The sequence below is a fragment of the Protopterus annectens genome, chromosome 15.part0 (genome assembly GCF_019279795.1).
Source record: "Protopterus annectens isolate FY-2018-M chromosome 15.part0, PAN1.0, whole genome shotgun sequence".
Lineage (NCBI taxonomy): Eukaryota > Metazoa > Chordata > Ceratodontiformes > Protopteridae > Protopterus > Protopterus annectens.
This window is the reverse complement of record NC_056749.1, coordinates 134196813-134220544: the sequence shown is the minus strand read 5'-3', so window position 1 is coordinate 134220544 and position 23732 is coordinate 134196813. Positions and strand designations below refer to the sequence as shown.

Genomic DNA, 23732 nt, shown 5'->3' with positions numbered 1-23732 from the left:
GACCTCTATCAATAAACTGTTATCCCCTGGTAAAGTTGCCACACCAAACCCGTCTGGCTCTAACCCCGACTGCCCCTTACAAACAGCTAATGCTTTAACACTTTATTCACTTCAGCCATACTAAAGCTAGCTAATCAACAAAGCCCAGATACCTCCAAACTATTTACCCCTAGCTCTATTCTCCCCCCATTTCACCTTAAACCCATACCTCCTTCTCATATACTGTCCTTACTTTATAAACTAAAACCTACGACCCCCTCTGCCGACAGATTACCAGCATAATACCTCCAACTAGGTGCAAAAGCCTTAGCATACCCCATCTCTATACTGATCAACAGGACCATAGAAGAAAGTACAATTCCATCAGTCTGGAAAATCTCTTACATTATCCCTCTTTTCAAAGGAGGTGACTCTACTGAGTATTCTAACTTCCGCCCCATAGCGTTACTATCTCCTCTTGCAAAAATAATGGAGAAATGCATCCACAAACAGTTACAAAATCACCTACTAAACTATAATCTCCTAGCTAATTGCCAACATGGGTTTCGACCATACCATAGTACGAGTACTGCTTTACTATCCTTCATCGACTCAATTAACAAAAAACACAACAATAATATTCCTTCTTCAGCATTCTTCGTAGACCTGTCCAAAGCCTTTGACATGGTCAATCACACACTTCTCCTCCATCGTTTAAAGTCCCTGTCTCTAGATAATCCTGCCTTAAGCTGGTTCACATCCTATCTAGATAACCGAAAACAGGCAGTTCTGTGGGACAACCAGCTCTCTGATCTCCTCCCCACCTCTATAGGTGTCCCTCAGGGCTCTATTTTAGGTCCTCTACTGTTCTCCATTTTTATAAATGAACTTCATGTAGCTACTCCACTAACAACTTGCATTCAATATGCAGACGACACTACTATCATTTGCTCAGCCTCAACGCAGACAGGACTTCACTCTCTCACACAAAAAACCTTCACAACTATAGAGCAATGGTTCTCTAATCATTGTCTTCTCCTCAACCCCAAGAAAACCAAACTCTTGCTCTTTCCACCCACCCACTTGTCTCCCTCTATCCATTTTACACTTACATCCAATAATGGCACCATTATCTCTCCTGACCAAACAACAAAACTCTTGGGTATTACTATTGACAATCAATTAAGATTTGACAACCATATTAACTTTACAATAAAATCTACCAACAGAAAACTAGGCTCTCTCTACAGAATCAAATATTTTCTTACTCCTGAAGCCAGAACTACAATAGCTAGAACCCACTTAATCTCAACCCTATTATACGCTTCCTCCATATACACAAATCTTTCTAAGCATAATCTTAACAAACTAGCTACATCATATAACATTGCCAGATTTGCTACTGCCTCTCCATATAGAACTCATCATTGTTTAAATCTTAAAAAACTAGGGTGGCTGGAATTACCCCACCTTATACAATACTATCAACTCACTATTGCCCATAATGCCCTTCATCACCCCGACAACACTCCAATACTCTCCACCCTCATAACACCCTATAACAATCAGAAGTACCTACGCTCCACTAACAAAATACTGATCCAAACTTCCCTAGCTAAAAACTCAGCAGGTGACTCCACATTTTCCAACTCAGTTGGCAAAATATGGAACCAGCTACCACAAGGCCTCACAACCCTAACTTCACTCCCTCTATTTCAAACTAAACTAAAATCCTTCCTAACCAACCATTGGCTATGCTCATGCAATAACCCTGGTTAGACATTTTTCTATTCTATTTTATCTGATTCCTTAACTCCCTTTCTCTTTCTTCTTAACCACAAACTGCAACAGAGTATCTAAGTTTATCATTTTTACTTTTTTTTTTTACCCTGCTAAGCCTCATATTGTACTCAAATGTCTATACAACCTGTCGTAGGTTTAAAGCATATGTTTTTTCCTATTATTGTATATTCATGTATATGTTTATATTGTTAAGTAGTATGTAGTGGAGCTTTTCTCCCCGGGCCTCCACTGAAAATGGACATGTATCCAGTTGGACTAGCCCGGTAAACAAATGTAAAATAAATAAAATAAATAATTTATATTCCTCCTAAAACTGCAATTTTGGAGCTTAAACTTTTTGGGGAGAAATAATCAGCTTTCAGCAGGGAATATTACTTAGAGGCAGAGACTGGAATTTGATTTGCAACAATATAGATGTAGCTGGGGGGGGGCTAGAAGGAAAAATGTAACAAAAGAGGGTAGATTTCTGAAGAAATTTATGAAAATATTTAGTATGAAAGATGTAAATTAAACAGCAGGAACTCGGAACCGAATTTTATTATTATTCCCCAAGGTACAATAACTGCGTTAGACTTGATGAAAATTATATTTCATAAGGACATGTCCATTTAATTGAGAACTTTGATATACATCCAACAACTATTTCAGATCATCCACCAGTAATTACTAAGATAAACATGCAAGGTAATAAGATAAAGATCAAACACTGGCACTTCCCCACTTACCTGTTAAAAAAGAGAGGAATTTAAGGAATGGGTAGTGGAAATTATCCGGGAGTTGTTAGGCAATGTAGAAAGTACTCCAGAAGTTAGTTAGTGAGTGGGATAAAATGAAAGTGGAGTTTAGAAACAGGGTAGAAATAAAAGAAAAAGAGATCTGGTTAAGAAGTAATAAGAATTATTTAGAAGGGCTGACAAAAGTTAACGTATTACAAAATACAGGGAATCTCAAAGAATAAGAGGAGGGGGGACAATTGCAGAGTGCTAAAGAGAAAATAAGGGAGTACCTGGATAATATGCAAGAGTTTAGAAAGATTTCTGTTAAGCAACTGTTTTTTAATAATAGCTCCAAAGCACCAGAACTTTTAGCACGATTTAGAGAACAAAAAGAATAAAAGGCTGTTGCCAAACTTAGGGAGCCTATAGAAAGTAAAATAACCAGAGATCCTGTAGAGGTATTAGAGATATTTTGTAAATTTTAATATAAATTTGTATAAAGAACAGAAGTGAGGAGATCAAGAAAAAAAAGAAATTGAAATAGTTATGAAAGACTTAAATATGCCAAGGTTAGAGAAAGATTACGCTCAATTGCTAACAGTATGGGAGGAGATGAGATAAAAATAATGATGTGTAACTAATCTACAGGAAAGACTCCAGGAACAGATGGTATTCTGCTGAAAGTCTGGAAGTTAGGAGGGAAAAAAAATCTGGAAGGTTTTTAATTCATTTATTTATTTATTTAACATTTGTTTACCAGGAAAATCCGACTTGGAACAAGCCAATTTTCAGCGGAGGCCTGGGGAGAAATGCTCCAGACACATGTCTTTGTAATGTGGGAGGAAACAGGAGCACCCGGAGGAAACCCAAATGAATGCAGGGACGACATACAGGCTCCACACAGAAGACACCCCAGCCATAAATCAAACCAGAGAACCTCTTGCTGTAAGGCAACAATGCAAACTGCTGCACCACTGCGTCATGCTCATTTTGTTATCCTGTAAAAAGCTGTGGGGTCTGCAATACCTAAAGACTGTAAAGACTCATCTAATCCAGTTTAATATAGGCCCACTTCAATTCTAAACCATGATTTTTAAGTGTTTATCTCTATAATGGCTAGAAGAATGGCAAATACAATGCCAAAATTGATAGATATTAACCAGTGTGGTTTAGTGGAGGGGAGGCAAACATTTGATAACATTAATGGAACAATGAAGATCCAGAGGGAAACAGAATGTAAGAAAATACTGCTGCTATTGGTGTGTCTTGATGCAGAGAAAGCATCCAACACAGTAAACTGGGATTTTATGAGTAGGGCAATGGAGGCATCTTCATTCTCTGATACAATATTGCAGTCAATTAAAAAGGATACATGAAGGATCAGAGGCAAGAATTAAAGTGGGAAGGTTCCTCTCTAAGTTGTGTCTGAACAGAGGAGCTAGACAGGTTCCCCTTTATTTGCATTACATTTAGAATCACTGGCAAAGAAACTAAGGGACTCAAAAATTGAAGGATATAATTAGTATGATATTCAAGAAAAGCTGACATTATTTGCAGACATTATTTTGCACCTGAAGGAACCAGAAAAGGACATCTTAGTGTTGTGGAATATTCTAAAACAGTTCCATTTTTTCGGGATGTAAAATGAACGAAGATAAAACAAAGGCTATAGCTATAAACTATGTACCCACACATGAATTGGTACTGTAATATCCATATTTATGGGGAGATGATAAAATTAAGTATTTAGTAGTACGGGTTAAAAAAGATTCAGTTATGGCAGCTAAAGATATGTGGGAAAGGACTAAATAAAAGTTAATACAAAAACTGAGAAACTGGAAGCTCTTGCCTATGGATATGAGTAGCAAGATTAAAAGCAATAAAAATGATTTTAGTCCCTTTAGTTTTACAGAAAGTTCAGGCATATTTTTATCAACCCCTGGAGAAGTTGTAGATAATAATTAATAAAGAGTTGAAGGATTTTATTTGGGAGAGAAAGGGGGCAAGAGTCTGCTGGGAAAAGTTGATTGTCTCAAGGAGGTTTAAAATTACCTGATTTGAAGGGATATTTCAGAGCATTTGGTGCAATAAAAGCAACTTCATTCTCAATGCCAGTAACTAGAATACAATCAGATTTGGGTAAAGTAAAATGAATGGACAAAAAGTAAAAGAGATAAACAAATGGTGTTCCTCAAGGTTCAATTCTTGGTCCCCTCCTTTTCAACCTCTTCACCAATGACCTACACACTTCCAGCAGCCTCTCCTCTATCATACAGTATGCAGGTGATTCAACTCTGATCTCCATTTATGACTCTATCAATAACCTCCACCATATCACCCAATCTTCATTTCACTCTATTGAGAAGTGGCTCTCCAATAAATCAACTTATCTGGAACCCCTCTAAAACTAAGCTCTTACTATTCCTACCTAAAACTCTAGCCCACCACAAATCCACCTCTCTCATATCCTCTCTAAATGGCACCATCATAACACTAGACTTGCACACTAAACTCCTAGGTGTCATCATAGATGACCAGCTCAAACTAGACCTCCACATACTTCATTCTATAAAGAAAACACACCAAAAACTGGGCATGCTATACAGAAACAGCAAATTCCTGACCCCCAACTCAAAACTACTGCTAGCCCAATAATATCTCCTCCCCGCCCTCCTCTATGGCTCCCCTCTATTTTCCAATCTACAAAATAACCTGCTGGCAAAACTAGACCAAACCTATAAAAACTGCTAGATTTGTCACCAGCAGCCCCTATAAATCCCATCACTGCTCCGCTCTCATAAAATTAAACTGGCTCGAATTCCCACACCTTCTGACCAAATGTCAGCTGATCCAAGCTTTCAGAATTCTTAATTCAAACTCTGACTGTCCATCTCTGTCCAACCTGATCTCCTGGTACACCCCTCCCCGATCCCTGCTCAGTTCTGATAAACTCTTACTACAAGTCTATAAACCCAACAAGAACATAGGTAACATACTCTATAAACACTCCATCTCCCTCACCTGGAACAATCTTCCACTGCATATTAAAAGTCATACCTCCCTTCCTAACTTCAAACATGACCTGATGGTGTACCTCCATAACAACCCTTTATGTACCTGTTATCATCCTACTTAACCCCTTCCTCTCCACATACCCACTTCACCACTAAGTCTGATCTACAAGACCCTTTTCCTCTTTCTATAACTTACTTTATCCAACTGCTCTTCTTTCTGTACCCTCCCTCTAGTTCACTACATCCCTCCTCTACTACTATCTTCTTTTGCACCATTCCCTCTTCTGACCTACGGTCCCTTGTGCAGTCACCCCTCTCTACTTTTTACTCTCACTATACTTTCCCTCAGTTCTGAAGCCCCTGCACTTACACATTTCTTCTTCTAGCCACTAATCTAATTATACCTTGTTTCTTTTCATTATATTACCTACAACCTTGACTTCCTTCCTGCTTACCTGCTGGATTTATTATTGTTGTTTCTCCTGTTACAACCTATTACTACAATTTTTGTATATACAGCTATGTACATTATGTTGTACCATTGAGTACATTATGTTCTTCTTATCCATTGTATTCATAAGATTGTTTTGCACTTTAATATTGTTAATTTGGCTCTATTTGTATGTATTTGTATGTCTGTTTGGGGCTTTTCCCATTCTTACCCAGCTGGACCAACCCAGTTAACAAATGCAAAATAAATAAATTATTTGATCCTTGGTCAGTGTTTTGTGACAGAAATCAGAAAGATGTGTACTAGAGAATGCTTAATACTCATAGGCATAACCAGTAGATTACAGGACTCCATCACAGAGCAAGTCAGTTATACAATATAATCCAGTGTTCTGGAGCCATAAATCACCACCTGTCACAGCTCCAACAGCATGCATAGATTTTTTTAAACATACAGGCACTGGAAAACATGACATGGTCCAATAAATGACAGAAATTATCTCTGGTCCCTGTATCCTACAGATGTCTCAGGGAGGCCCCGTGCTTGGCATATACAACCATCTCTAATCTAACTCAATTTACAAATCTGCCATAGAACTTAGAATGAGCAGAGCCACAAAATATCAAGTAACACTGTTTAACTTCAAAATAAATGAAAAAATAAATAATAATAATAATGGATTTATTAGTCACTGATTAATCACACCTAGAAATAAATGAATGTTCTTAATGTTAAGCACCTATAGCACACAGTTAATGCAGCTTTTTGCTACAGTTTGTGGCATTAGGTTTTTCTTGGTCCTAAACTTTGGAATGGGCCCCCTTTTTTCTTTCTTCTTCTTCTTTGTTTTCAAGTGGTCAACTCATGGATCAAGATGGATCAAAGAGATGTCACGCTGGGACTGCCCAGGGCTCCAGCTGACCTACCTAGAGCTTAAACTTTCAGCAGGGCCATTAACAAAACAAGATGTGGCTGAAGAAAAGAGAACAAACAGCAACTCATACAAGAAAAAGGAAGAAATATCTATTCCTGAGGAACAAATTTAACCACCGAAATACTTTTGATGAAATACATAACGATATCTTGAAAAGGTCAACCAAAATCATTTTAAAACAAGGAACTCTAGCACTTGGAACCAACTCTGGTTAAGAAGTTTATGACACGGGAAAGCAATAGATTATATTCTAAAATGTTAAGTCATTGTAGAAGAGCCTGGGATAGTCTATTGTGGGGTATGACATCCTCAGAATAGTTTATGAACCAGGTGGACCTAATCCTAAGAGCATAAGTCCTAATTATCTTGAAGTCAGACTACTAAGTGGGATACTAGCACTTGAGAATATTACTACCTAGACACAACATGTTGGTGACTCCCTAGTGGGTGAGAAAAGTAAATCTTTATTTTTTGTATGCGAGTTACATAAACATATACAGCTGCTCCATATTTTACCTGCTCCATTTTGTTTTCTGTTTTAAGAAATCTGCTTGGCCTTGTGTTTTTTTTCTATGTGGCAGATAGACACTTTAATCATCCAAGTTGCACATTTCACATGTTTTTTTCATTGGTTAATTTGTTTCTTAAGCAATACTTAGATACACAGAGAACTTCTGAGTCTTTATCCTTTCTGATAAGACTCAAAGCCTCTAAAAACTACAAGCACTAAGGGCGACTCCCTGCTAGCAATTTTTCCCATCCACCCTCGCATTCCTTGATCTGCTTTTTAAACTTGGTGATGTTAAGTTGCCCACCCTTACTGTAAACTGAGCTTTATAAGCTCCTCCCTTTCTACAACATGTGTTTTTACATCAAAAGGCCAGTGGATTCTCCATCTAGAGGCACTGGGTTTTAGTCTGGTCTATATAGGTTGGAAAAACACATTAGAAATTCCTGCGTGTAGTTGTTTTATTGGTTGGAGGGCTTATTAATCAGCTTACCTTGTTTTTAGTGCCTTGATAAATTCTGTACAATTGAGTGGCTCTTGGCTCATTTCGGCAAAGTGGAGTACTTTTACTGAATAACTGCACTTTTACAAGCTGTTTGAAGTACACTGCTGTATCTATATCTAAGTTTGTTTGTAGTAGCATTTCACTTCCGACACTCTCTTGTTGTACTTTTACATTAGTAGGGCTGGGATTAATCAACTAGTGGCAGAAGATGTTTACCTGGTCTATCTGAATTTGGAAGTACACAAAAGGGCTCTAAGTGTAGTTGTTTTACTGACCAGAGGGCTGAGTAGTCAGTTTTCTGTATTTCTAGTGCTGGTATAAATTTGGCACATTTGCACAGAGCTGCTAGCTGTGCCAGTGCCCTTTACAGATGCAAACATCTGGAAAAATGTCTTATTTTCATTATACTGTGCAAGTTTATTGTGCTAGTTAGCTTATTGTAGCACCCAGGACTATTGCTGCTCAGAGAGCACTTGATTTGACACTGGTCAGGTTACCTGCAGATTACACCACATAAGTACCCTTCCCTCATCCGGTTACAAATACCTTATACTCGTATCCTTCATAGGGCCTGCAACCATGGATTGGCACTTTACTGCTATCTTTGCATCCAGCTTGGTGGACATGGGTATGCTGAGGTAATGTAACAATTGCCTTATGTACACTGACAACAACTTAATTCTCGAACAGGCAAATACAGCATGTGAGAGAGATAGTTACACATTGACATTGGAGGCTAGACTCTCACATGCAGTCATAAAAAGCAACAGTTTGTCAGCGACTCACACACATCACTCACCGCACCTGCAAATGACCACACACACACAGACTCACGTATGCAGAGATTCACACATGCAACGTACCCAAATCTCAAAGGCCTCTCGGACACAGTTTACAGAAACTCTGCATGCACACAAATAAGAAAATTGCTATCACAACACATAAAGCCACATCTCATTGTGCCCCAACTATCAAGTCCATAAGGTGAAACACTTCACAACCCAATATTCTGGTCATAGGAGACTCCATTGCTAGACACACACATGTCCTTCTACCAGGCTGGATAAGGGGAAGGTACAGTTAGCTGCCTGTCAAGGGCCAGGATTCGCCAAATCATGCAAGCACTTGGGTCACTTACCCCTAAGTACCAGTATGACTGTCACAGTCCATGTGGGCATGAGTGGCATAAGACATACCTCCTTGGACTATATGAACAGAGACATGATTGAGCTCTCAAAATGTGTGTGCCACAGGCAGGTATGAGCTTAGCATTAAGCAGCATTCTACTGTCTCCAAGGATGATGCCACAATACAAGCAGAAAATGATACACTTTAACAACTGGTGTCATTCTAAAGGGGCCCAAAACTTGTCAGCTTAGGAGGATATGGTTGATGGGCCATGTTGCTTTGCCAGGGATGGTCTTCACCTATCACCTCTAAGCTTTCAGATATCCACCCTACAGTGTTTTATTTAGGCTTTGCCAAACAGACAAACCTCCAACATAACAAAAGCTACTCAGGAATAGCTAAAGGTGTTACTGCTCAATGCCAGGAACATGGACAAGAAAAGTATAGTTTTGTACCTACCATAAATATACATGTTCGAGTGTTCACACTGCTGCAGTCATTACACTTGGGTTATCCTGCCATCAGGTGGTCCCGCAGTCGGCCAGAGTTCCAAAGTCTTGGTCCGGCATCGGTTGCTGTCGCTTCTTCCCTGAAGTTAGTGTGCCAGGGGTATAGAAGATGCATCCGACGCCATTTTCTTCAGTTTTTCTTGCCCCAGATGTCAGGTGCCCCCAAGTAGGTAGGCAATACATATACAATAAAAACAATACCTTCAGTTACAAGCAAATACACCACAAAGGTTGTATAGGATAGAAAGGTATAGATAAGGCCAGCTAGTTCAGAGGGGATGGAGGGAGGGTAACCTGGACTGCAGCAGTGTGAACACTCGAACATCTACATTTATGGTAGGTACAAAACTGTACTATGTTCATCGTGTTACACTGCTGCAGTCATCACACTTGGGTAGAATCCCAAAGCTAAGGTTGGGTGGCTGGTCTATAAAGAGTTAGGATTGGCTATGAGGCCCTGCAGAACTGCAGTGGCAAATCCTGCTCTGGATTTAGAGTAAAGAGGCAGGTGGTAATGCTTGGTAAAGGTGTGCACTGAACTCCAAGTTGCAGCCTCCAAAATTTCCTTGGTAGGTACTCCTCTGAGAAAGGCCGTTGAAGTGGCTGTAGCCCTGGTGGAATGTGGCCTAATGCTATTTGGGACTGATTTTCCATGCTGTGTGTAGCAGTAATGAATACAGTGTCCTAACCATTTGGATACAGTTTGCTTTGAGACAGCCTTGCCCTGTGATCCTGCAGCATATGCTACAAACAGTTGCTCAGTTTTCCTGATAGCTTTTGTTTTTGTCCAAGTAGAAGCATAGCTGCCTGTGTATGTCCAAAGAATGCAGAAGTTTCTCCCCTTTATTCTGGGGGTTTGGATAAAAAAGTTGGCAAATGGATGGTTTGGTTAAGAGCACACTAGATACCACCTTTGGCATAAAGGTAGGGTTTGTCCTTAAAGAAACCCTGTTCTGATGAAAAATTATAAAAGGTTTCACTGCCATTAATGCTTGTAGCTCTGAGACTCTTCGTGCTGAAGTTACTGCCAGGAGCAGAGCTGTTTTCCATGATAAAAAATTTAGATTGGCTGTATTGGCTGGCTCAAAAGGTGGCAGGGTCAGTTTTTCCAAAACGAAATTGAGGTCCCAAGATGGTGTTGGTGGTCTCCGGGATGGTCTTATGTTTTTAGCCCCTCTGAGGTACTGCTTTAGCAAGGGATGAGAGAATAAAGGAGGATCCGTGTTGTAATGAGCTGAAATGGCAGAGGCGTGGATCTTAATTGATGAGAAGGATAGGCCTCTGTCCAGCATCTCAGTTAAGTATTGTAAAATCTGAGGAATGTTTGGAACAAGAGGGTCAAGGCTCTGAGCTTTCCTGGTGCTAGACCTCCTGGCCTCCAAAATGACATCCATAACCGCTTTAGAGAGAGGTGTTGCCTGTTTGACTAATGAATCTGCCATGCAGCCAGGTTTAGGGTTTTGAGCTGACCGTGCAGGATCTGATTGTTTTGTTGAGTCAGAAGGTAGGGAATTTGAGGCAAAATCCATGGTGGGCCTTGAGCTAGGTTCCTTAAGATAGGGTACCAGTGCTGACGTGGCCAGTCTGGAGCAATCAGGATCATCTGTGGTTTCTCTTGACTGGCTTTTAGGAGTACCCTTGAAAGGAGAGGTGGGAAGGCATAAATTTTTAGGTTTTTCCAGCTGAACAAAAGAGCATCCACTTTCCATGCTTGTTTGTGATAAGTCCTTATGCAGAATTTTTGTAGTTGGCAATTCAGTGGGGAGGCAAAAAGATCTATGTCTGGGCATCCCCATTTTTGCGTTACCATGCTGAAGATTTGTGGATTCAATTTCCATTCGTCAGGGTCCTTGATATTTCTGCTTAGATCATCTGCCAGAGTATTTTTCTTTCCTGGCAGGAATTGTGCTTGCAGGTGAACTTGGTACGTTAGAGCTGTGTTCCACAAGGTCATGGCTTGCCTGCATAGGGGGTAAGAATGAGTGGCCCCTTGCTTATTTATGTACCACATTACTTTGGTGTTGTCTGTCTTTAATAATAATTGTCCTGGATGCAAAAGGTCCTTGAAAGCTGTTAGGGCATTTTGAACAGCCAACATCTCTTTTTGATTGATGTGAAGATGCATCTGGTCTGTGGTCCACTTGCCCTGAATGCATTTTCCTGCCATGTGTGCTCCCCAGGTGTAATCCGAAGCATCTGTTGTTAGAGTCTGCCTGGCTGTGGGTAGGGTGAAAGGCTGACCCTTGTTTAGGTGACATGCCTGTGCCCACCATCGAAACTCCTGTTGTAGGCAGGGAATCATTGGTATTACTGCTTCTAAACTGTGACAGTGTTGAGTCCAAACGCTTTTTAGGTACCACTGTATTTTCCTCATATGCAGTCTGGCATATGGTATTAGTAGTATGCAGGATGCCATGAATCCCAGGGCCTGCATAATTTTTCTTGCAGGGAGATGGGACTTTTTTGCCAGTAACTGAAAATATTGAGTTAGTTGAACCTGTTTGTCTGGCGTGAGGTAAGCCATCTGGGCCGTTGTATTTAAGCCGGCACCCAGGAATATAATCTGTTGTGAGGGCACTAGTTTTGACTTCTTTTTGTTTACAGTGTACCCTAGAGAAGTTAGCGACCTTTTTACAAACGCCAGATGCTGTAGAAGAATGTCCTTTGCCTCTGCTTGAATGAGGCAGTCGCCCAGGTATGGATATATTTGAATTCCTTTTTGTCTGCAAAAAGCAATTACTGGTGCCAGGCACTTTGTGAAGACCCTAGGCGCAGTAGATAAGCCAAAGGGCAGTGGAGAGAATTGGTAGTGCATTGTACCAGCTTTGAATCTGAGGTATCTTCTGCAATTTTGTCTGATAGGGACATGCAGGTATGCCTCTTTGAGGTCCAGAGTAACAAGCCAAGCGTTCTTGCCCAGCATGGGTAGAAGCTGCTGTAATGTTAACATTTTGAATTTCGGAATATCCAGGTAAGTATTTAGAAATTAAAGGTCTAGTATGGGCCTCCAGGCCTTGTCCTTTCTGGGGACAAGGAAGAGTCTTGAGTAAAATCCTTGTCCTTGTTCCTGCTGTGGTACTTTTTGAATAGCTCTCATGTCCATGAGGGCTGAAATTTGTTTTTGTGCCTCTGCCCATTGATTTTGTGGCAGGTCTGGCATTCTTTTTAGCCTTGGTAAAGTATGAAAGTGGAACCTGTAACCTTGAGACACAATATTCAGAAAGTACAGTTTTGTACCTACCATAAATGTAGATGTCCGATAGATATGCAACTGCAGTCATAACATATGGGTTGTCCTGCCTCAGGCAGCCCTCGGTCGGCCGGATTCCAAAGTCTGGGTCCGATGTCGGCTGATGTCGCATTTCTCTCCGACGTCAGAGTGGCTGGAGTATATAAGCATCAGCCGACGCCATCTTCTTCAGTGTTTCTTGCCCCAGATGCCAGGTGCCCTCCAAGGAAGGCTGTAATCAAATTGGAAGACAATAATAGGTTTCCAAGCAATAAACAGATACACCATAACAGATATCCCCAGCTAAGGATAACAGGGAGAGGAGTGGACCCAAGGCATAGAGGGGAAGGAGAGAGGGAAAACCCGACTGCAGTTGCATATCTATCGGACATCTACATTTATGGTAGGTACAAAACTGTACTATGTCCTTCAAGAATGCAACTGCAGTCATAACATATGGGTTGAATACCATAGCTTAGCTGGGGGAGGTGGTATGCTCTAAGAAAAGGATGGTGTAGCTATCAATCCCTGCAGGACTGCCGAAGCAAAGCCTGCTCTGGATCTGGAATATAAAGGGAGGTTGTAGTGTTTGGAAAATGATTGCACGGGGCTCCATGTAGCAGCTTCTAGAATGTCTTTTGTAGGCACCCCTCTTAAAAATGCTGTAGAGGTGGCTGTAGCTCTGGTGGAGTGTGGTCTGATATTGGCTGGCACACTCTTTCCATGGAAGGAATAACAGAATCTGATGCAATGTCCAATCCATTTTGAAATTGTCTGGAAATTGCTTTTCCTTGTACTCCAGGGGCGTAAGCTACAAAAAGCTGATCAGACTTCCTACTGGTCTTGGTTCTGTCTAGGTAGTAGCAAAGTTGTCTGTGTATGTCCAAGGTAATGCAACAGTCTTTCCCCTTTGTTCTCAGGATTGGGAAAGAAAGTAGGCAGGTGAATTGCTTGATTTAAAGAAACCCTAGATACCACTTTTGGCAGAAAGGTAGGGTTGGTTCGTAAGGAGACCCTGTCTTTGTGAAAAGTTATGAACGGTGGTATTGCCATTAAGGCCTGTAATTCCGAAACCATTCTTGCTGAGGTAATGGCCAGCAGGAAAGCTGTCTTCCAGGAAAGAAATTGTAAATCCACAGAAGCTGCTGGCTCGAAGGGAGGTAGAGTCAATTTTTCTAGGACAAAATTGAGGTCCCAAGCTGGTACTGGTGCCTTTCTTGGGGGCTTTATATTCTTGATTCCTCTAAGAAATTGCCTTAACACAGTGTTGTATCTAGCTGAGATAGCTGAAGCATGTATTTTTATGGAAGAGTATGAGAGTCCGTTATGTAGCATATCTGCCAAGTATTCCAGAATGAGTGGAATGCTCAAAAGTGATGCATCATGACCCTTGTTGGTATTCCAAATGCTGAATCTCTTCCATTTGGCTGAGTAAGTCTTTCTGGTGGATGGTCTGCGGGCTTCTGTTAATATCTGCTGAACTTCCTTGGAGAGAGGTAAATTGAGGTTATTTATGGGATTTCCCAAGCTGTTAGCTGTAGCGTCTGGATGTTGGGATGAACTGTCCTGAAGTTGTGTTGAGTCAAAAGTTGGGACCATTTTGGAAGGGCCCACATTTTGTTGTGACATATGCTCCGTAGTAGTGGGTACCAGTGTTGTCTTGGCCAGTCTGGAGCTATTAGGATCCCCTTCGGCTGCTCTGCTTTGATCTTTAATAACACTGTGGTCATCAGTGGCAGAGGTGGAAATGCATAAATTATTAGGGAGCTCCAGTTGAATGAGACGGCATCTATTTTCCATGCTTGTGGATGATATGTCCTTGAGCAGAACTTTTGTAAGTGATGATTGAGGTGGGAGGCAAATAGGTCTACATCCGGCCTGCCCCATGTCGAGGTGAGTCGTATAAAGATGTCTGGATGTAGCCTCCATTTGTGGGGGTCTAGGAAATTCCTGCTTAGACTGTCCGCCAGAACATTGTCTTTGCCTGGAACAAACTGGGATTGTAACTGTATGTTTAGACCCAGTGATTTTTCCCAAAGATTCATTGTCAGTCTGCAAAGGGGGTAAGAATGAGTGCCCCCCTGCTTGTTTATGTACCACATCACAGTGGTATTGTCTGTCCGTATTAGTAGGTGGCCTTGGTGAAGTTGTTGTCCAAAGGCCTCGATGGCATGCATTACTTGCTAGCATTTCTTTTTGGTTGATATGCAGATGTGTTTCCTTTGGAGACCATTGCCCTTGAATACATCTGCCCTCCATGTGTGCCCCCCATCCAAGGTCTGAGGCGTCTGTGGTCATGGTCTGTGTTATCTGAGGTTTTTTGAATGACATACCTGTGTTTGACTGGCTTACTGTGGCCCACCATAGAAATTCCTTTTGAAGACATGGAATGAGCGGAATAGTTGCTTCTAAGGTTGTTGCTGTGTTGAGACCATAAGCTTTTTAAGTACCATTGAAGCTTTCTCATGTGTAGTCTTGCTAGTGGAACCAGGAGAATGCAGGATGCCATGTAACCCAGGGCCTGTAGGAAACTCCTTGCAGTCATCTGGGTGAGCTTTGCTAAACTTTTGAAATAATGAGTTAACTTCTTTTGCTTGTCTTCTGTCAGGTAAGCCATTTGAGAGGCTGTGTCTAGTTTGGCTCCTAAGAAGGTTATTTGCTGGGATGGTTGAAGTCTTGACTTTTGAAAGTTGACTGTGTATCCCAGAGCCTGTAGCAAGTGTATGACATAAGTTTTTTGTCAAGGTTAGTTTTTTGTCCGCTTGTATGAGGCAATCGTCCAGGTACGGGTAGATTTGAATCCCCTGGAGCCTGCAATGAGCAATTACTGATGCCAGACATTTCGTGAATACTCTGGGCGCAGTAGATAAGCCAAATGACAATGCTGAGAATTGATAATGCTCTGGCCCTGCAAGAAATCTGAGGTATCTTCTGCAGCTGTGTCTGATAGGGACATGCAGGTATGCCTCCTTGAGGTCCAGAGTAATCAGCCAAGACCCCTTGCCCAGCATGGGAAGGAGTTGCTGTAGAGTCAGCATTTTGAACTTTGGTACTATGAGAAAAGTGTCTAAAGCGGACAAGTCCAGTATTGGTCTCCATTGAGTTTCTTTTCTTGGAACAAGGAACAGTCTTGAATAAAACCCCTGACCTTGTTCTTGTTGTGGAACTTTTTCTATTGCTTTGATCTGAGCAAGCAGAGAAATTTGCTTGATAGCCTCTGCCCTCTGATTTTGTGGAAGGTTTGGCATGCCTTGTTTTCTTGGTAAGGTATGAAAGTGGAACCTGTAACCGTGGTCTATAATGTCCAAAATCCATTTGTCTTTTGTCAGTTTGTGCCAGTTTTTTGAAAACAAAAATAACTTTCCGCCCAAAGGAGCTTCTGTTTGCTCCTTGGTCAGCGGAACTAGAGGAAAGTCATTGAGATTGTCCCTGTGGGGCAGGAGAAACCCCTGTGTCACTTCTTTGGTGTGCTGGTTGCCATTGTCGTCCCCTGTAGGATCCTCTGTATTGCCCTCTTCCTCGGGCACGCCTGTTTTTGCCCCTTTGAAATCTTTCAGGATTAGGAAATGACCAGTTTTTAGAAGGCCAGTTCCTGCTGAATCTGGGCGGCTGAACCTGGAGGAAATCTTTGACTGTCTGAACTGACTTGGCTTTTTCCTCAATGGACTTTAACACATCTTTAGCATTAGCACCAAAAAGCTTGTTCTTTTCCAAGGGTGCGTCAAGAAGTTTTGCCTTAACATGATCTGGTAAAGGTTGTTCTTTTAACCATGCATGTCTACGAATGACCGCCCCTGTCATAGCTGCCCTACATGAAGCCTCCAATGCATCATATCCACATTGCAGAAAGTGATTGCTAACCTGCTGAGAATTATGCACAGCCTCCTGCAAAGACTTCCTATCTAAAGGTTCAGGAGAGGCCAATCTTTTCTGTAAATCATCTAACAGGAAATCCTGATATTGAAACATGTGAAAGAGACAATTGAGAGCTCTCATAGATAAAGTAGTGGAGGTGTAAACCTTCTTCCCCCATCTAAGGCAAAGGGTTTTTGGAGGTCGTAGCTGAAACCCCTTTAGGCCCCTGGGAAATTGTTTCTAAATCAACAGCATGGACCCTAAAGAAATGAGAATGGGTTTCTGGGACCCTATAGTATCTGTCAGGCTTGACAGGAGCAGGAGGAAGAGTATCAGGGGTAACACTGGAGTCAGAGTATAAATCATCCAAAACATCAAGCACAGGAGGTATGGCTAAGGGTCTGTGTTGGGGCTTTTTAAGGAAGGTTCGAAGGAGCTTTCTGGAATCTGAATATTCCTGGCCTTGCCACTTAAAATGCTCCCTCATGGAATGCAGAACTTCCCCAAAAGAAATATCCTCAGGAGGAGAGGCCGAGGGAATGGAGTCCTCTGCATCTGAATCCTCATAGGTCTGGAAGGGCTCTTCCTGGCTTTCGGAGATAACAGAGTCCTCAGAATCTTCATCTGAAGGAAGAGGGTCAGAGGGTTCAACCCTGGGCCTCTTATCAGGATGAGGCTGGGATCCTCTCTCAGGATGGGCCTGGGAACCTCTGATCAGGGAAATTAAATCTGCGGCCATAGACATGATTTGAGTTTCAGGAGTCGGCTGAGATAAGGTTTTAGCAGTAAGATGCTTGGTCTTGCTGGCTGCCTTAGCACGTGTGTAGGCCTTGATAGACATGGACATGGGAGGCCTAGCCGCTCCACGTGCAGGAGTGACCTTATCAACAGCAATGGTCTCGGGCATTTCCTCGGTTTCAGTATCCGGAGGAAAATCAATAACTGGCGTTGGAGTGGCCTCCGGTATCGGAGGTATCGGTAATGCGGTGTCTTCGGTTCGGAGTGGTGGAATAACCGTCTCAGAGGGAACCAGGGCACTCGCGGTTAGTTTTGGCTTGGTGTCGGTGGAAGACGCGGGCCGAGGATGTCGGTCCCGGTCTTTTCGTTTCTTAGGAGTCTGTGTTGTCGGTTGTTCCGACGGCATTGTATAATCAAATTTATCGCCGAAAAAGTCTTCAGCAAACTCCGCCCGGTGCCTGAGAGTGCGCTTATTGAAGCGAGCACAGGCGGCACAGGCCGAGACGTCGTGGTCTGGGCCAAGGCAAGGGAGGCAGTAAGAGTGGAAATCCTTATGAGGTATTTGTTTACCACAAGACAAACAATTATTTACTTTTTCAGTAATTTCTGACATCGGCTGAGGCAAGAAAAGGTCCCCAACGGGGTACTTAGCTTTTTTGATGACTTCGGTTTCGAAGAATACAGGAGCTGACCGACCGGCACTTGCGAACTGTTTCTGCTTCGGGCACCGCGCGGCAAGAAAGACTGAAGAAGATGGTGTCGGCTGATGCTTATATATATTACAAACAATGACAGTGGGGCACCTCAACCCCAAAAGGAGGTGAGGACAAGTCTCAATCTTACAGGAAACAGTCACAATGACTTTCCCCTTTGTACGCCAAGCACTTCCCTTTTGGAAGCCCCCCGTGGGGGGGGGAAACTAGCACTTTTTTCTCAAAACTGGCAAACAATCACCCAAGACAAATGGGATGTCCTTCAAGAATGCAACTGCAGTCATAACATATGGGTTGTCCTGCCTCAGGCAGCCCTTCGGTCGGCCGGATTCCAAAGTCTGGGTCCGGCGTCGGCTGATGTCGCACTTTCCCTGACGTCAGAGCGCCTGGGGTATAAAAGCATCAGCCAATGCCATTTTCCTCAGTTTTTCTTGCCCCAGATGCCAGGTGCCCTCTAAGGAAGGCTAAATTTGGAGAGATGCATTTAAAAATCCAAACATGCACAATAATATAAAAACAAATACACCATAATAGATCACCCCAGCTAGCTATTAGAGGGGTAAGTACCCAAGAAATACCACAGAGGGGAAGGAGGGAGGGTAAACCTGACTGCAGATGCATACCTATCGGACATCTACATTTATGGTAGGTACAAAACTGTACTATGTCCTTCAAGGATGCATCTGCAGTCATCACATATGGGTAGAATACCATAGCCAATCTGGGGGTGGAGGAACTATGTAAAGGATGGTGTAGCTAAAATGCCCTGCAGGACTGCCGTAGCAAAGCCTGCTCTGGATCTGGAATATAAAGATAAATTGTAATGCTTGGCAAATGTATGCACGGAGCTCCATGTAGCAGCTTCTAAAATGTCCTTGGTAGCCACCCCTCTTAAGAAGGCTGTGGAGGTGGCTGTGGCTCTCGTGGAATGAGGTCTAATGTTAGCTGGCACAGTTTTTCCATGAAAGGAGTAACAAAAACAAATGCAATTCCCTACCCATTTTGAAATTGTCTGTTTGGAAATTGCTTTTCCTTGTGTACCAGCAGCATATGCTACCAACAGCTGGTCAGTTTTTCTGTAACCTTTACTTCTGTCCAAGTAGTAGCACAACTGTCTGTGTATGTCCAGAGTGTGCAGAAGTTTCTCCCCTTTGTTTTGTGGATTTGGAAAGAAGGTAGGCAAGTGAATAGCTTGATTTAATGAAACCCTGGATACCACCTTTGGCATAAATGTAGGATTGGTTCTTAATGAAACTCTGTCCTGATGAAAAATAAGAAATGGCTGTACTGCCATAAGGGCCTGTAACTCAGATACTCTTCTTGCTGAGGTTATGGCCAGAAGGAAAGCAGTCTTCCAAGACAGGAACTGTAGTTCTGCAGATGCTGCTGGTTCAAAGGGAGGCAGTGTTAGTTTTTCCAACACGAAGTTAAGGTCCCAAGTAGGTAGAGGTGGTTTCCTTGGAGGATTGATGTTTTTGATTCCTCTTAGAAACTGTCTTAGGAGAGGATGAGAGAAGACAGGCGGATCAGTATTGTACTCTGCTGAAATTGCTGAAGCATGAATTTTAATGGAAGAGTAAGACAGACCATTGTGGAACATTTCTGCCAAGTATTCCAGGATATGTGCCATGTTCATCACTGTCGCATCTAGGCCCTTTGTGGTGTTCCAAATGTGAAATCATTTCCATTTTGCTGAATATGCCTTTCTTGTGGAAGGCCGGCGAGCTTCCATAATAATATCTTTCACTCTCTGGGATAGCTTGTCCTGAGGAGGAGTCAAGGTATTTTCCAGGCTGTTAGTTGCAAGGTTTTCAGATTGGAATGCAGAGTTTTGTAATTGTGCTGTGTCAGTAGAAGTGGCCACAGAGGAAGAGGCCATGGTTTTGTACGTGACATGCTCTTTAACAGTGGGTACCCAGTGCTGTCTTGGCCAGTCCGGAGCTATCAGAATCACTTTTGGCTGCTCTGTCCTGATCTTCAGTAAAACCTTGGTCATTAATGGGAGAGGTGGAAATGCATACACTGTTAGAGTTCTCCAGTTGAAAGAGAGGGCGTCCACTTTCCATGCTTGTGGGTGGTATGTCCTTGAGCAGAATTTCTTCAATTGATGATTGAGGGGGGAGGCAAAAAGATCCAAGTCCGACCTCCCCCATGATTGTGTTATCTGTAGAAAGATGTCTGGGTGCAGCATCCATTCGTGTGCATCCATGATATTTCTGCTTAAGCTGTCCGCCAGTATATTGTCTTTCCCTGGCACAAACTGGGATTGTAGCTGTATATTGAGTTTCAAGGAAAGTTCCCATAGATTCATTGCCAGCCTGCAAAGAGGATAGGAATGGGTGCCTCCTTGCTTGTTTATGTACCACATAACCGTGGTGTTGTCTGTCCTTATTAGCAGATGGCCATGATGCAGAAAGGGTTTGAAGGCTTCGACTGCATGCATCACTGCCAGCATTTCCTTTTGGTTTATGTGCATGCGTAGCTCTTTGTGACCATAGACCTTGAATGCATCTGCCCTCCATGTGCGCTCCCCATCCGTGGTCTGAAGCGTCTGTTGTAATGGTTTGGCTGGCTATTGGTTTGCTGAAAGGCAGACCCCTGTTTGACTGGCTTGCTTGAGCCCACCACAGAAATTCCTTTTGAAGGCATGGAATGAGTGGTATCAAAGTTTCCAGGCTGTGACTGTGCTGAGTCCATAAACTCCTTAGGTACCATTGTAGTTTCCTCATATGTAGTCTTGCTTGCGGAATCAGAAGGATGCAAGAAGCCATGTAACCCAGGGCCTGCAGGATTTTCCTTGCAGTCAGCTGGGTTTGTCTTGTCAGATTTTTGAAGTAATCTGGTAGTTGACTTTGTTTTTCTTCTGTGAGGAAGGCAATTTGGGTGGTTGTATCTAGATCTGCACCCAGAAAGGTTATTCATTGGGATGGAACAAGTCTTGATTTGTGAAGGTTGACTGTATATCCCAAGGCCTGAAGTAGGTGGATGGCATAATTCAAGTGTTTTACCAAAGTTTGTTGGCTGTCCGCTCGTATAAGGCAGCCGTCCAGATATGGGTATATTTGAATCCCCTGAAGTCTGCAGTGTGCAATTACTGATGCCAGGCATTTCGTGAATACTCTGGGCGCAGTAGATAAGCCAAAGGGCAATGCTGAGAATTGATAATGCTCTGACCTTGCAAGAAATCTGAGGTGTCTTCTGTAACTTTGTCTGATAGGGACATGCAGGTATGCCTCCTTGAGGTCTAGAGTTACCAGACAAGACCCCTTGCCCAGCATGGGAAGGAGCTGCTGTAGAGTCAGCATTTTGAACTTTGGCACAATGAGATAAGTATTCAGTGCGGACAAGTCGAGAATAGGCCTCCATTGTTTTTCTTTTCTTGGAACAAGGAATAGTCTGGAATAAAATCCTTGGCCTTGTTCTGAGAGAGGAACCTTTTCTATAGCTTTCATTTGCATTAAGCTGGAAATTTGTTTCAAAGCCGCTGCCCTTTGATTCGGTGGCAGGTCTGGCATGCCCTTTCTTTTTGGTAATGTGTGGAAATGAAACCTGTATCCTTTGTCTATTATTTGTAGTGTCCATCTGTCCCTTGTAATACTGTGCCAATTTTCTGAAAATAAAGAAAGCTTTCCGCCCAAAGGTGCTTCCAATTGAGCCCTGGTTGGCGGTGTCAAAGTAAAGTCATTGAGCCTGTCCTTGTGCAGCAGTTGAAGGTCCTGCATTACCTTTCTGGTTGGGAGGCTGCCATTGACGTCCTCTGTAGGAGCCTCTAGCTTGCCCTCTACCTCTGGCACGCCTGCTCTTGCCTCTCTGAAACCTCTCTGTGTCTGGAATGGACCAATTCTTGGAAGGCCAATTCCTGCTGAATTTTGGTGGTTGTACTTGGAGAAAATCTTTGACTGTTTGTACTGATTTTGCCTTTTCTTCAAATTTCTTTAGGACCTCCTGAGCCATGGAGCCAAATAACTTTTGCTTTTCCAGTGGAGCATCCAGCAGCTTTGCTTTAACATGGTCTGGCAGAGATTGTTCCTTCAGCCAAGCATGCCTACGTATGACTGTGCCAGTCATAGCTGACCTACATGAAGCTTCCAATGCATCACAACCACATTGCAAGAAATGGTTGCTAACCTGTTGTGAGTTATGTACCAGATCCTGAAGTGACTTGCGGTCTAGGGGGTCAGGTGAAGACAGTTTTTTATGCAATTTATCTAACAAATACTCTTGGCACTGTATCATATGAAATTGACAATTTAATGCCCTCATAGAAAGAGTAGCAGAAGTATACACTTTTTTACCCCATCTCTCTAAAGCTCTGGACTCCCTTTCAGAGGGGAGAGGATTTTTAGCAGTGGCAGCTGCAACCCCTTTAGGGCCCTGGGAAATAGTTTCTGGATCAGCAGAGTGGGCCTTGTAAAGGTAAAGATGCGAGTCCGGGACCCTGTGGTACCTATCGGGTTTGGCAGGAGCCGGAGGGAGAGAATCAGGGGTTGTGCTAGAGTCAGAGTACACATCACCAATGACATTCAAAACAGGAGGAATAGCTAAAGGTCTATGCTGAGGCAAATGTAAAAAGGTCCTTAATCTTTTCCTGGAATCAGAGAATTCCTGGCCCTGCCATTGGAAATGCTCTCTCATGGTGTGTAGTGTCTCCCCAAAGGAAAACTCTTCAGAAGGGGAGGCCGAGGGAATAGATTCCTCTGCATCAGAATCCTCGTAGGCCGAAAAAGCCTCCTCCTGGTGGTCCGAGAGAGTAGAGCCATCAGAGGCCTCATCTGAGGAGTGGGGATCAGAGCGCTCAACCCTGGGCCTTTTGTCTGGACGAGGTTGAGAGCCCCTGTCCGGATGAGGTTGAGAGCCCCTAGTTAAGGAGATAAGATCCTCTGCTAAGCTTAGAATCTGTGAACCAGTAGAGGGTCCCAGAGGGATAACCTTGGGAGGCAAAGCTTTTGAAAGTTTAGCAGCTTTAGCCCTGGAGAATGCCTTAATGGACATGGATGCAGGAGGCCTGGCTGCACCACGTGCTGGTGTAGATTTGTCCAAAGGAATGGTGTCGAAAGGTTCCAGGACACCAGTTTCTGTTGGAAATTCAATAACCGACTCAGCCGGGGCCTCCGGGACCGAGATAGTTGGTTGAGCGGTTTCGGTAATTGGAAGTACCAAGGACTCGGTTTCAGCCGAGACCGAGACACTCGCGGTAGGCCTGGCCGTGGTTTCAGCCGAAAACGCGGCCCGCGTGTGTTGGTCCTTGTCCTTCCATTTCTTAACTAAATGAGAAGTCGAAGTCTCCGACGGCATCTTATATGAAAAACTAGCCCCAAAAAATTCCTCTGCAAACTCCGCCCGACGTCTAAGAGTGCGTCGGTTGAAGGAAGCACAGGCTGAACAGGCCGAGACGTCGTGGTCTGGGTCTGGGCCTAGGCAGGGGAGGCAGTAAGAGTGGAAATCCTTATGAGGTATTTGTTTCCCACAAGTTAAACAATTATTAACTTTATCTGACATCGGCTGAGGCAAGAAAGAGTCCCCAACGGGGTACTTAGCTTTTTGAAGTCTTCAGTAGCTGAATTACAGTAGCTGGCCGACCGGCACTTGCGAACTGCTTCTGCTTCGGTCACCACGCGGCAAGAAAGACTGGGGAAAATGGCGTCGGCTG

General features: G+C 43.0%; 1 protein-coding gene across 1 annotated transcript in view; it reads right to left on the bottom strand.

Annotated features, from left to right (window-relative positions):
- RADX (RPA1 related single stranded DNA binding protein, X-linked) overlaps positions 1–23732 on the bottom strand; it is an 804920-nt gene that overhangs the window by 725981 nt on the left and 55207 nt on the right. The gene's annotated exons all lie outside the window — the stretch shown is intronic.